Source organism: Homalodisca vitripennis, chromosome 4 (genome assembly GCF_021130785.1).
Source record: "Homalodisca vitripennis isolate AUS2020 chromosome 4, UT_GWSS_2.1, whole genome shotgun sequence".
In the NCBI taxonomy this organism is placed as follows: Eukaryota; Metazoa; Arthropoda; class Insecta; order Hemiptera; family Cicadellidae; genus Homalodisca; species Homalodisca vitripennis.
Window position 1 is genome coordinate 39,014,631 of NC_060210.1, and position 15,269 is coordinate 39,029,899.

General features: G+C 32.2%; 1 protein-coding gene across 8 annotated transcripts in view; it reads left to right on the forward strand.

The window, feature by feature from the left end:
- The window catches only part of LOC124359175 (complexin), a 746,642-nt gene that overhangs the window by 392,355 nt on the left and 339,018 nt on the right, over positions 1 to 15,269 (forward strand). For 3 of the 8 annotated variants that reach the window (XM_046811692.1, XM_046811694.1, XM_046811700.1), the window contains exons 1-2: positions 6,730 to 6,889; positions 7,890 to 7,912. The exons of 2 other annotated variants lie outside the window; for them this stretch is intronic. The gene's annotated coding sequence lies outside the window, so the exon portion shown is untranslated. Of the gene's footprint in view, positions 1 to 6,729; positions 6,890 to 7,889; positions 7,913 to 15,269 lie in introns of those variants that run through there. 3 more of the 8 variants (XM_046811693.1, XM_046811697.1, XM_046811699.1) reach the window with 2 other exon arrangements.

The following is a 15,269-nucleotide window of genomic DNA, read 5'->3' on the forward strand; positions in this document are numbered from 1 at the left end:
ATAATCTAGTGAAAATTACACTTTTCAATAAGATCTTCAAAATGCCTTGATACCACACAATCCTAGAGAACGAAAAATGATCTATTTGCAAATGTCAGACTTCTAATAATTTTGTTATGTTGTTAGGGGCGTAATTATTGAAGCTGCGTCAGCTTCATGTTCCTTCTCATGTCGCAAAATCATTTGTCTGCGTGAGCCACTTTACAATTGATGACGTGTTGGCAGAATTAGGAGTGACGGATAGGTTTCAAGAGTACTTGTCAAGCCTTTATGTTTGACAGTGTTTGAAATTGCAGGCGAGAGGCGGAATGTTTATTGTGTGAGCCATGGTGTAGGACAGGTTGATCTGTTGTCGTCCTTCTGTTTTGACTTGCTGAGTGGGTTGTTGTTCCGATATGTAACAATTTTCCTTTGTTAGCGAAATTGATGAGAAATCAAACTCAAAGAGAAACAACAATTTCAGGTCGAGAATTATATACTTTCCTCCTAATTATAACGCCTGTAATAATTTTTATACACTTTCCTTTGATGACCTTGAATTCTAACTTCGACATCTAAAGATAATGATCATAATACTGCATGATGAATTAAATAAAACAAAAGTAATTTTTGTACATGAAAATTACATTTTAAAATATCCCTGATTAAACCTTTTTTACCTCAAAGAAGTGTCAAGTTAAAATTCGCTTTACAGTATATATCATTAATTAGAAACAAATTCAACACAAATATTGTTTATAGTTAAAAAATACAAAGACATAAACATTATAGTTTAATTTATGTTTATTTATATCCTTAGCGTCATAATTACATAATAATTAAAATCTAACACTTTACAGTGTAAAACTTGAATCTAAGTTTTCTGCTTACGTCAAGATAAAATACAAAATATTAAAGATAATTATAAATGATTATTAGTAAAAAATTTGTCCCGTTTCGAGTTTGTGATAATCGACGATGTATCTTAATTAACATGCAAAGATGAAAATTTGTAAAAAAAGTAATTTGAATGTCAATTTCAAGGGATTTAAACTCTAAAAATATCTATCATTACTACAAATCAAATTATTCAAATGATGGATGATTTATAAATAGCTAATATTAGAACCTTAAGTAATGTATAGAATCCTGTTATTATTAGTGAAAACAATGTAATTTCGGCAATTAAAATATGGGTTAAATTTAAACAAGGTAAACTGTACTTTAAAAAGAGAACCTAGAAATACTATGAATCTAAAGTTTTATGAAATATTAACCTGGCCTTAATAAAATAAATGACACTGTAAAATACATTTTTTACGCTCTATATATTTTCAACATAGTTTATAAGTTATCTTGGCTAATTAGCTAATATACTTAATTTGATTAGCTGTTGGGCTTAGGTGGGATTTGTTTACGACCATTTCAGTAGTTAAGTTTTATAAATCCCAGCTCCCATGCCTTGATTTAAAATACATTGAACCTAGTGGTACATGGTTATTTTTGTATTTTTTAATTGCTCTTCTTCTTTCATAGACTAAAAAGTTTTGAGTATCGTACTGTTATATTATTACCTACGACTTTTCGTGTAATTTATATTTCAAACATTTTTCATTACTTTACTTTTTAATAAATAGGCCCTAACCAATAAAAAGTTCGCCTGAAACGCTACCAGCAGTCCTTCTGTTTCTTGACGAAACGCTCTCAGGGATTTTAACAATAAGGGTAGACTGTATACCTTTTGGGTATATCCCTTGATTTTTTTAAATCCTTCTCAAGTATACGTTTAAAAATTAGTACATGAACATAGATAAAAAAATACAGTAAATGAACGTTAATAAAATTACTTTCCAAAAACAACGTCCTAATAAAGAACGTTATGTAAGTAACTAAGTTATAGAAACAACCATGTAGTTGACATGCAGTGTTTATACAACTAAGAGATGCTATAAACAACTTTTTTCCATTTTACTGAAATAATATTCTTTTTCATACTTGGCCTTTTGCATATAGCTCCCATTACGTAAAGTTTTGAATTATCCTTATCTAATATGTCACAATACATAGCTAACACACACAGTTATGTATAACATAGCTTCGTATCGAAATACATTGATAAAAAAACATGATTTTAAAAGTGAACACGTTTATTTTGTCGATAAAAGTAAAGCTGTTAAGCAGCAGTATAATTTATCGTTGAAAACATGAAATTAATCCTAACTAATCGGTTTTTGCTCGAGTGAACGTCAATTCGGAGATGAAAAAAGGAGCCAGATAAATACATGGCTTACATTATTCTCTCTATTATGATTGGAAAGTTTAATAATGCGATCTATCCAAACTTTAGAAGATGCATGAAAAACAACATCAAAATTGTTTATTGATGCAATCAATAAATAAATTATTGTACAATTCATTAGAATTGACGGAATATTTTTCAGTTTAATAAACTGAACATGACATACTTCTGATTTAGGTTTTTTGGTAATTTATGTAAATAGTGTCAGCACGAACCATGTTTGTGTGACAGAATGATCAATGCTGGCGCTCAGTCAGCGACAGTCCCTTTCTGCTGATTAATGATCACTCCGGTGGAAATGTTAATTTTCTTACTTCTCAGATACTTTCAATCTCTCGTAAACGATTAATGTAGTCCCAACAAGCCTGTAGATTTTAAATGTAAAATTTGTAGAATCAATCACAGATACAGACTGGTAGCTCTATGAAATATAGAGTTTTATTTCTTACACTTTTATACCTTGAAACAAACGAATCGTTAGTATAATGCACTTATAATTCGCCATATTATATTATTCAGAATACTGCAGAAACTAGAATATATAGTATTACTAAAATGTATAGATAGCACAACTGATTCATTGACTGACAACATTTCGGCCATTTCCAAATGAATGAAAGTTTGAATATTTGTGGATATTAGGCAAATTGACTTCAAAGTTTATTGTGTAGTCACTCTGATATGTGTTATGAGTTAAGGTAACGTAACTCAAGATCAAAAAAATTAAAACAGAAAATTTATTCATATATATATATATATATATATATATATATATATATATATATATATATATATATATATATATATATTACAAACTAAACAATGAATACCATACATTCTATAACTATTTAATAAAACGTATTAAATACCTATTTCAGAAAAAATATATATCTTGGCTATACTTTGCTGATAAATACAATAGAAAGAATTATCGCATAATTTATCAGAAATAAATACCAAAAATACTGCTAGTAGTTAAGAAAATTTATAAAGTTAAATAGTTAAATCTACTTTCATAAAGGTTATATTATTTTAGTTTCAAATTTTATCTGAATATTTTTTTTCAGATAATATTATTTTTTTATCAATCTAGGCATTACAATGGGTTCTAGGAAGATTTTACTTTCTCTACAAAACTAAGTCAAAAAGTTAGAAATGTTGAATGTTTACGTAAAGAAACATTCAAAACTTTAAAGATTAAAATAAAATTAGTAAAAATTGCTAGTAAGAACACTTTAAAACGGAACTAGGTTGCAGTCTAAGTACAATAGTTAAAAAATATGACTCGTAGGCCTAAAACAGACGTTTGTGAAATATTGAAGAACGTTTAGCCAATCCTGTGTTACTCCAGCATAAGATTCTTGAACTCTATTTTGGTGTTCACATTAGCGTTAAATACGACGCTACTACTTGAATTCGTTCTAGAGCAGCGATAGACGTTAAGTTGCAGAAATATGATTTCATCAAAACTGATACGACTTACCTTAAATATGCGTAAGTCGTAAGGGAACGCGTAAGGGAATGCGTAAGGGAATGCGTAAGGGAATGCGTAAGGGAACCTTCATTTTCACGTTAGTTTTCCTTATGAACTTAGATATTGATTTTTGTTTCGAGAGCCAGTCATCGATGCTACGCAAATCTTTGCTGTTCACCATGTTACTCATGTTCTGTGACTTTAGTATTCAATATATGATAGCACTGCGTAGCATTTGTATAACAACACTGAGAAACCGGATAGTCAAATTGACTGTACATTGTAAAACCCACACTTCTGGAACATCCTATTAGTACAATAATGGATATAAAATACGACATTAAGTCTTATATTTGTATTACTCCATTATATTTTACGCCCTTTAATGAGATATATTTTTATTTTGATAAATTTTATAACGCTTCATACACCATATGTAGTAGTTCTAACTCCAGTAGGGCTTTGCAGAAAATCTATGACTAGAGAGGTGTTGAATTAACATTGGACACAATAGTAACATAGTCGTACGGTAAACGATGATACGTCATGAATCCAGTGCCACGCCGATAATAGGAGGCTGATCAAATGGTATGTAGGAGCTCATAGAACCAACTTAGTGCGCTTTGAGAGTAAACATTACACACGATAATAACATCATCGTACGGTAAACGATGATACGTCAGGAATCCAGTGACACGTCCGATAATAGTAGGCTAATAAACGGTATGTAGGAGCTCATAGAACCAATCTAGTGCGCTTTGAGAGTAAACATTGTATACGATAGTAACATCATGGTACGGTAAACGATGATACGTCAGGAATCCAGTGCCCCCTCCGATAATATTAGGCTGATCAAACGGCATGTAGAAGCTCATAGAACCAACCTAGTGCGCTTTGAGAGTAAACATTGTATACAATAGCTTAACAAGTGTTGTGATATAACACCTACAATGCTATTTTATCGAAGTCGAGAAATAAATACTACGATGCTTACCCAGTATTCAGTAGTACTATATACATTTAATAGTGTCTGGCTCAATAATAGTATAGGCTGTTCTAACCCTCGGACGTTATCACTGTGTATATAAGACTTATTTAGTGAATACTAAACACCGATGCTCCTTGGCAAAATGTACTAAAGGAGTTTCTGGTACTGTAGTTTATTTTAATTCAAAGGCGTAAAACAAGAAACATTTCATGACCTAGATATTTCACAAAATCCCCTGGATGACTTTTAAAAATACATAAAGTAGTGAATACCATAGAGTTATAATCATGGGGACGAGAACCAATTATCATTGCGTAATTCTCGCAAAATTTAGCTTAAGCCAGAAACGGATGGTCAGGACCGATGGTTTGGGGGGGAGGAGTTTGAGGGTATTAAATTGGTCAAAGGTATAAAAAAATATTTAAATCACACAGTAACTTTCTTAGCTTAGCACACTTAAGTCCAACAGTTTGTCCTATACATAATGTCAATATCAAGGTAAGACTGCAAAATAAATCTGCCACTTTAGGTTTACAAAATCTGTGTATACTCACCGAGTTTTGGCCAAGACGTGTGCGTTACTTGCACCGTGAGGTTTTAATCAGGATAGATAAGTGTATCAAGTAAACTCAATGGCGATCTGAGGAAAATCATATTTGGCAGATTTTAATCCTTTTAAAGCATATACATTTAGAACAATGGCAAAACTAGCACAGCTTATGGTATATTTCTTCCTCAGGGACGATTACGCTATCAATTACATGGAAATACTAGGTCATATACTTATGCAATGCAAATAGGCTTTCAGTTTCCACGTTTAGAACTATATATTGATTCCAAACATTGAGGAAACAAATAAACACTTAATACGTTTCTGGAATCGATCCTGAAAACATGTGTGAGTTTTGTAACAGCAAACAAATGAATAAATTTAAGTTAGTATATTTTAAGATAATTATTTACAATGATTTAATACTACTCACAGAGTAGTCATATAAAGTAGTATAGCATTTTTATTAGTATTTTGAATTAGTAGTATCTTCAGATAATGGTAATTCTAAGCAATATATGGGTCAACCTCGATTTTTCTCATATTACAATATAATGTTCCAATAGTCAATTAGAAAAGGAAATGAGTAGAATTTCTTGCCGGAAAGCAGTTATAGGGAGCAGGCAACCGCCAGACGGTCATATATTGCTTAGAGTTACCTATTAGTGATCAGGGGCACTGACGTGATCTGGGCTTCAAATTTGGAACTACTCGAGTTAATTTTTTTTTAAAAAGAGCAAGCAGCGCGAAGCGCTGCGCAGCGGGCAGGCATCGTGCGTGATCCTTTTTTTTATTAAAAATTTCTGATAAATTGTTATTACATATTACAATATAATGTAGGTAATGTATGTAAAACAGTTTTAAACACATAATTACATGCTGGAAAGCAAAGTAAACCAATATAATCCGCCCAATACAAAATCTCCGTAAAAATCTGGTAAAGGAATCTGTGTCATTCCTTTGGCCTGAATCAATTCAGTATATACGAAGATCACGCACGATGCTTGCCCGCTGCGCAGCGCTTCGCGCTGCTTGCTCTTTTTAGAAAAAAAATTAACTCGAGTAGTTCCAAATTTGAAGCCCAGATCACGTCAGTGCCCCTGATCACTAATAGGTAATTCTCGCGGTTGCCTGCTCCCTATAACTGCTTTCCGGCAAGAAATTCTAGTCATTTCCTTTTCTAATTGACTATTGGAACATTATATTGTAATATGAGAAAAATCGAGGTTGACCCATATATTGCTTAGAATTACCCAGATAATAAACTAATTCATTCATTGCAATATATTAATAATAAACGGTGACAGTTTTATTGCATATTGTTTGAATTAAACGTACCGAATAGAGGTGTAATCTAGTAACTGTTCGATGTAGAGGGAATATTTGGCGCTGGCGGTAGCACAGTTGGCAGCCTGGTGTGACGCGGCCAGCCGATATCGGGATTCTCTCTCAGATTGGCAGTGCGTGCCAAGAGCAGCTGTTGATGTGCGTGCAGTCTGCGTTAGTGCCTGTTTTCGTATTTTTATGATTTTTCTAATCCACTGAAAACCGTGAGTTTTGAGGGCAATTCTCGGAAAAGGCAGATTGCTGTCAGTTTGGGTAAGTAAAAACTATAATCAATGAAATCATAGACGACACCGATAAATACTTGTACAGTAAATAAATAAAATAAATCAATGGTTTGAAATACTATTTTTGATGTTGATTTCCTATCATATTCAATCGTAAAATGAAAAATGTAATATGATTAAATGTATTTGCTTTTCCAGCCTAATAACCTCTAGTAACCATTACAATTTAATTATTAAAACATACCATACGGCTTATCTATTGTGATTGAAACACACGTATTTAATAATTAAATAGCATATAGTGTTATTTTATAAAAATGTGATATTAAGCGACCAGATTGTCCGGTCTGTTATTTATATAGCTAGATATCTTGAAACTCATATTTATTTAGACTGTGAATTAGTGTGCCATTTAATTAATTGTCTTCTTTAGATTCCGTACAGAGAAAAGCAGCTGGTTCAAATCATAATATGTATTTTGACGTGTTTATAATATCGTATACATAAGAAAGCATACTTCACAATAGTATTTATTTATATATATGGATAAAATAACACTAGTTTCCTCTCAAGGCTAGCTTGCAATAAAACAATGTTAAATCAATTAGATTTTTTTATTTCTATTTGATTTTGTCTTCCTACTATATCCTTGAGTTGTAATCGTAAATGAATAATAACCAATTATATTACATTATCATGACATACATAATCTCATTTAGAATGTAAACGCCAGAACTAAAAGGAGTGTTATTTATTAATAATAATCTAGATACATAACTACGTATAATTTTTCCTCTCTAGCCTTTCTTGAAAATCTGATAATGATGTCGTATTATATGTTTAAACTTAAATATTTTAGGAATGTTCCCTGTTAAATTAATTTACAATGATATACATAAGAGAAGCCTTATCTATTTTTGGTATTAACAAATCCAAAGTTCAGCTACACAAGTGTTGGTAAGTTATATAATCTATTTGGCAGTCTGGTTTTGAGTTTCTGAATATAACAAATCACGTATTTGTTTCAGGCAGCAAATACTTTTTAATTGAGGTAAGTGATTTAATTATTATTTTGTTGTTCTGACAAACCTGATATGTAATAGTGTTAAATAAATATATTTTATGCCATATTGAAATGCTCAATGGGACCGAAGATAATACTATGCAATTTAACTTTTAATATAACAATACAAAAATTTGTTAAATCACTCATTTAATAAATAATTGAAAAAGTATAGTTGATATTTTACTATCGTAAATATCGTAATTGTTAGAAAATAGATAAAGGGAAACAATCCTGGATACTATCAGTATATTATTTGAAATGTATGTATGTATATAATAGGGCTCTGTAAACATTTTCCACTGCCCACATGTGGAACGGGCTACTTTCAAATCTATCAATTTAACACTAATATTTTATTATTTCCCACTATATTATTCACATATATTTCTATAGAATTAAATATTTTTCGTAGCAATAAATCGCATATAAAAATGTATATGTATACAAATTACTGTAAAAATTGGAAATGAATGCGATTTTATACTGTAAACTATTTTGGATTCAATCTAGTAGCATGATTGCAAATATTTATATTTTTACTGATTGCTTTAATTTATTATTGAAACAACGGTTTTTATTATACTTCATTCAGGAGGTATTCTATGAGTTTTGTCAAGTTGTACCATTAGAATTACATCTAAATGCGTTGAAATATGTAGTAAAACTGTGAAACCAAACTGTAACTGAACTAGAATAATAATGAATAAATAATCTCATATTTGTTATAAATCATTCATAAATTTATAATTATTTTAATAAATTTATTATTTTATATGCAGTAGTAAAAAAATGCCAGTAAATCTTCCATTAATACCACAACGTTAAGCGCATGCCAAAACTTAGAGCCAGCGATGAAGGCTTCGCATTCACCCAACTACGAACAAACCGTTATTTAAATTTTCCATTTTATTGTTACTACTGAATATAGGAACATCATAGGAGTGCCCTTTTTCAATGGCATAATAAACACTCTTTATACGAGTGATGGTCATTGGTAGTTATTCTAATATTTTGATCCATTGCTTAACTCTTTAGATCCAAAGAGCAGGATCTGAACTTAATTCAAAGTTTTGAGGACTTGAAGTTGGAGAGTGAAACTGTTTTAAGTTCTCTACAATAAAATGCTTTTGTGATTAACGCTCAATTATATTTTATGGAATAGCTCCAGCAACTATAAGAATTATAGGCATTTTAAGCTTGAGTGGAGGAATCCCAAACTTGGGGTTCGTAGTTACCTTATTAAAGCACATCTGTTGAAGGTACATGTAGGAGAAGCCTACTTTAGTAAAAAAGATTCATATCCGGATATTTAAATTTGGTATTTCTAGTCTAAGTATTTTCAGTGCCATATTAACCTTTAAATTGTTGTCTCAGTTATAAAAATCCATGCATTGACCTAAAAAGTCCACTACCGTCAAACATTGTCTACTACCAGTCACTGTAATAATTGAATCCGGTGTAAGGAATATCTGCTGCCTACTTAGAGTTTGCATTACCATCCCGACTAAGGAATGTACGGTATTCATACGTAGCTATGAAGTTTATCGTCCGCAATGCATCTACTTCCGGCCAATTTAATCTACTTCCAGTCTAGTGTATTCCAGGCTATTTATGGCCGAGAAAATATTTAAACATACGTAGGGGAAATAAATCTACTTCAGCCAAAACGCGACTCCTTCCAGTCATTTTAACCTCCTTCCGGACGGTTATTTATAGTGCATGTAGTTTTTAGAAGGCTTAAGACACGTGTACCAAATTTCAACTTTATATATTGGAAGATAGGAAAATTATTGAGGAGCAATTGCAAGAGGACTTTGAATGTTATCTATTATTTTCTATTATCGTGTAAATTCAACACATAGCACTAGACTAAAATGAAAAACGTTTATTCGGAGGTAGGAGAATTAGTGAGGAGTAATCGAGTAAGGAATTTGTTATCTATTATTTTCTATGATCGAGGAAAATCGACACATAGCACTAGCCTGAAATGAAAAACGTTTTTTTGGAGGTAGGAGAATTAGTGAGGAGTAATCGAGTGAGGAATTTGTTATCTATTATTTTCTATGATCAAGAAAAATCGATACATAGCACTAGACTGAAATGAAAAACGTTTTTTTTTTGGAGGTAGGAGAATTAGTGAGGAGTAATCGAGTGAGGACTTTGACTGTTATCTATTATTTTCTATGATCAAGATAAATCGATACATAGCACTAGACTGAAATGAAAAACGTTTACTGGGAGGTAGGAGAATTAGTGAGGAGCAATCGAGTGAGGAATTTGTTATCTATTATTTTCTATGATCGAGAAAAATCGACACATAGCACTAGACTGATTTTTTGGAGGCAGGAGAATCAGTGAAGAGTAATCGTGTGAGGACTTAGTTATCTATTATTTTCTATGATCGGGTAAAATCGACACATAGCACTAGACTGAAATGAAAACTTTTATTGGGAGGTAAAGGATCATTGTGGAGTAATTGAGTGAGGACTTTGATTGTTATCTATTATTTTCTATGATCGAGGAAAATCGACACATAGCACTAGACTGAAATGAAAATGGTTATTGGGAGGTAGAAGAATCAGTGAAGAGTAATCGTGTGTGGACTTAGTTATCTATTATTTTCTATGATCGGGTAAAATCGGCACATAGCACTAGACTGAAATGAAAAACGTTTATTGGGAGGTAGTAGAATTATTTAGGAGTAATTGAGTGAGGACTCTAACTTGTATATATAATTTTCTATGATCACGTAAAACTAACACATAGCACTAGACTGAAATAAAAAACGTGTATTATAAGGAGGTTGATCCAACCTTACATCATTATAGATAAAAGAAAACATTGTCAAAACTTTAGAAGTATAGTGTGAATAATATCAATGGATGAAGTACCAAAGGATACAAAGTTGAAATATTGTAATGGAACCCAGAATATAGATTTATCCCATCGATAACACTTATACAGTATTTATTGCGGATAATGTCGTTCACTCAATTTTTACATTAATAGTGGTGGGGTACCTTCGAATGGGCCAAGGATCTGCTAGGAGTCCACAACTTCTCAATTATGTTTGTTTTGACATGTTTCCAGAAGAAGAATCTGAGGGAATGAGTAGGTTCTGAGCCTCTAGTCCAGATGTTTTCAAATGAAGCAGCAATGTTTCCTTCACACACCGAGCTGTATGTGATCAATCTTTCTAGTATTCGTTACTCTTATCTACTTCCATTATATTTTATCCTTCTAAAAATAGAAACAATTCCAACCAACATAGTAACATACAGTTTTCTTTTTATGTAACATACTACAATGAAGTTCTCTCATTAATCAAATTCTAGAATAATACATTCTGTAGTTGACATATTGGTGTTAACATTTGGAAAACTTTCTGTTTTCATTAATAAATTCCATTATGAAGAGTACATTACATATTTTTATTGTTATTCTTAGGTGTTAAATGTCGTATGAAATTGTACAATATATGCTGGAGGGCCTCTGGCACTCGAGGATGCATATCGTGTAAGCATGCAGATAGTATTGGTGGTATATGTCCTCAATCCTGGCTTCTTCTTAGACCACGTTATTAATAGTCTAGGAACAGTCTTAATATTCATAAATCCAATTTCTCTTCAACACAATTACATTTTTTAACGCACGAATAATATTACGTCCAAAAACTATAACTACACTATCTGGGACTCAATTAACCGAACCCGAGGTCAATTAATTCACCGAGGGACTTTGTTGTGGCGTTGGCATTGCACTGCACTGAACTGACTGAATGACGATGGGTAGCCCACATCAAGGTCAAGAGCACGCAGTACTACCAACATTTGATAAAGACATGTCTAAACTAGAATTCATTGGTTGATTTCAATGAAACAATATGCCTTGTGTAAATTTATTTGGACTTTTTCTTTAATACTAGTATTTTAATTCGTAATGGACATCACACTTTTGAAATCTTAAAAGGTTTATTTAAGTGAGTTATTTATTACCTGTATAAATGAATTACCCCAGCCAGAACTCTGCAACAGTAATTCCAGTGTTTATTCTCAACAATTATCAAAAGACACAATTTGAAAAGACTAAAGATATAAAAAACTACATGTTTTAAAATGTTGTATTTGCATTATGGTTTTGTGCTTTGGGAGTGAAACCAAAAAGTTTATCATAACCTAATTTATGGGCATATCCATTAATATGCACATTTTTGGGTAACTTATACATGCAAAAGGCATTTAACTGAAACAAATGTACAGTTTTTCAAGTACTATAGAAAACAGGGAAAATAATCTGTATAATAAAAATATTATGGCCGTGTATTATTAGTAGAGGTTATCACTCGGGCAACTGAAAACGTTTGTCCTGCCCGTGTGTCTTTCCGCACAATATCTCAAGACAAATTGACCTATTTGTATGAAAATTTGCACGTAGCTTAATTTCTTTAAAAAGGGACATTGAGTTTTATAATGGAATTAGGATGAGCGTTATCGAATCAAAACTTTCCACAGATATCTCGAGCTATAGTTATTGAGCTATAGATTTTAAATTTTGTATCATTACAAGGCTGGCACAACTTTTTGTCTGTCTTTTTGTAAGTGTATCTGTTCACTTTTCGCAACATATCTTGAGAAGCAATTAAAGTATCGACATATAAATGTTTTTATGTAACTGGATTAATTGATAGGCAACATGGAATTTAATGATGGTGCATATCGCTTTATAGGTTTAGTTTAGCGTTAGCGTAGCGTAACCATCAAAAGCATTTATCAAGAACGATTTAATTATTTCATTGTCATCAGAATTTTAACACCAGTAGGGATAGTGGTATATATTTTTTTTAACTATCCATTTACAAGAAGTATATACCCAGTGTAAAGTAACTTCACATATATATTATTTATTCTTATTTTCAATTAAGCTACATTTACAACCACATTTAAAAAGCACATTTTTAAATTGCCATACAACCACTTTGAAAATGGCATATTATGACTGATATATCCACACCACTTATATATTCACCGGAAAATTATGGGGTTGAAAAAAAAATCTTATTAAATTATATCCAGATTCTACAAAGTAAATTTACAAAACACATCAACTCAGTGAGAAATTTGAATGTCTTTAGTCTAAACATTATGTACAACTGCTATTGTACATATTTTCAGTGAAAATTTCGGACTCGTAATTTTCTCACAATTTTATTATATTATATGAGATAACAGTAACAAAATATAAATGTCTTATTTGACGACGCAAACTATTTTGGCGAAATAACTTGCTGCGTACAGTTTTCCAAGCATCACATCAATACAATAATTCCAGTAATATTTTACGGCTGACAGAAGTAATCTATGTGGTAAACCTAAAAACATTCCTATCAACAGAGAACCTATAAAAATGTGCAGATCCTTATAAATTGCTCTTTTTTAACTGATGCAGATTTCATGCAGGACTTCTGAGAAACGGTTCGAGAGGCCCTCTAATCCATCGGTTGATCAGTCAGAGATGTCTGAAGATCCCTGACACCAGTTTCTAGGTAATTAGCAGAACAAGAGCTTGATATCGTGTGGTAAGTCACGTATCCTTAACACCATCAGGACCCAAGAACATCTAATTAAGATATTGAATAATAACTCAAGCAACTTTTTGGGTGTCACCTCCTTCCTTGCAATTAAATTCATTTAATTAAGATTCCACAACCACTCAGGACCTTACTGAGTACAGGCCGAGAGATATCATGTAGTCCTCAGCTCAACGATACGCCATAGCCTACTGGTCATGTGGAGTAGTACCTCCTAGGAGAAGTCGCGAGCTCAGTCTCTGAGTCAGCTCCCCTTCACCACCGATCCCTCTTGCGCTTTTAGGAATCTCCACGTGGAATCTCTCGTTCTGTACTCCTATCCTTAAAAATACTTTGATTAGACAGTTTTTTATCCACCCGCTGAAAATCCGACTAAGACCAGCTGACGGAGAAAAGATTAGATACTACGCTATTGGAAGCTTAATAAAAATTTTGCTTACACTTCATTAAGCCAATCAGTGCTCTCCATATTATTTTGGTTAATGTGCGTAAAACATTACTTTTAAGAGGTTCCGCAGAACTAATTGGGGCCCTGTCACTATTGGTGTTCAATCTACCTTCGAAATATCGCCTGTTTTTTTTTTTTATATATATATTTTTTTTCATTTTCGTGGTCCACTAATTGGCTGAAACTTAACAGTTAGTTCTATCAGGATTTGAATAATATATATTTGAATTTGAATATATTTGAATTGGATTTGAAATAAGTTGCAGAAATATATAAATGAAAGACCACCAACTGCCTCTAATTTATTTCAGATTTTATATTTTCGTTTATATATATATATAAACGAATTTAAAGTAATTTTTACATGGAAATGTGATGAATTTGACAATTCAGTAAGTTGGTTCTCGTCGTATGTGTTTGGGGAGAACTCAGCGAACAAAGGTTAGTGATCGGCTGTCTCCCGTACTACCCAGATCCGTTGGTGTCCCTCAGGGTAGTTGTCTGGGGCCAATACTCTTTCTTGTATACACTGCAGATTTAAAATATCAGTTGGAGTTCTGTTCTCTTCACTCTTATGCAGATGATTCACAACTGTTTGTGTCTTACAACCCATTAGGAGATCTGAGGCAGTGCGAAACATCAATTAGGACCTGGACAGGGTGAAGTCATGGTCGGACGATCATGGGATTCTGCTTAAATCGGACAACGTTCTGTTTTGCAGGTCAACGGGTCATCTTTGAATTGCCAATCACGTTTTGATTTCATTGATCAGTTCGTCACTTTAGATGGCAAACCCTTGGTTATGGACAGTGTTCTAAAACTCCTTGGAGTCACTTTGGATTCCAATCTTGATTTTACAAGTCATGTAAAATCTATACGTAAAAGCGTCGTGATCAGGTTAAAGACGCTATATAGATGTGTAAAGATACTGCCAGTGACTGCTAAGTTGGAAATTATCCGCTCAACAATTTTTCCTACTATATACTAAGCTCTTTCATCTTTCGCTCGTTGCCTTACTCGGGAAAAGGTAAAGGTTCTCACTAGATTATTAAGTTTTAGATTTTAATGATTATTTATTTGTATGCTATGGCAAGAGTTGTCTTGTAAATCAGAGCGTGTAACTTTGAAGAAAGTCTTTGAATAAAGACGTTATTTATTTATTTATTTAATCCATATTTCATTCATGTACTATATAAAAGTATCTTAAGAATCAAATATCTTAATATGCAAGCCTATGTTGGGGAGGAATCTTATTAAATAAAACATTATAGCCGTAAAGAGTTAAACACCATTTTATACATATAAAA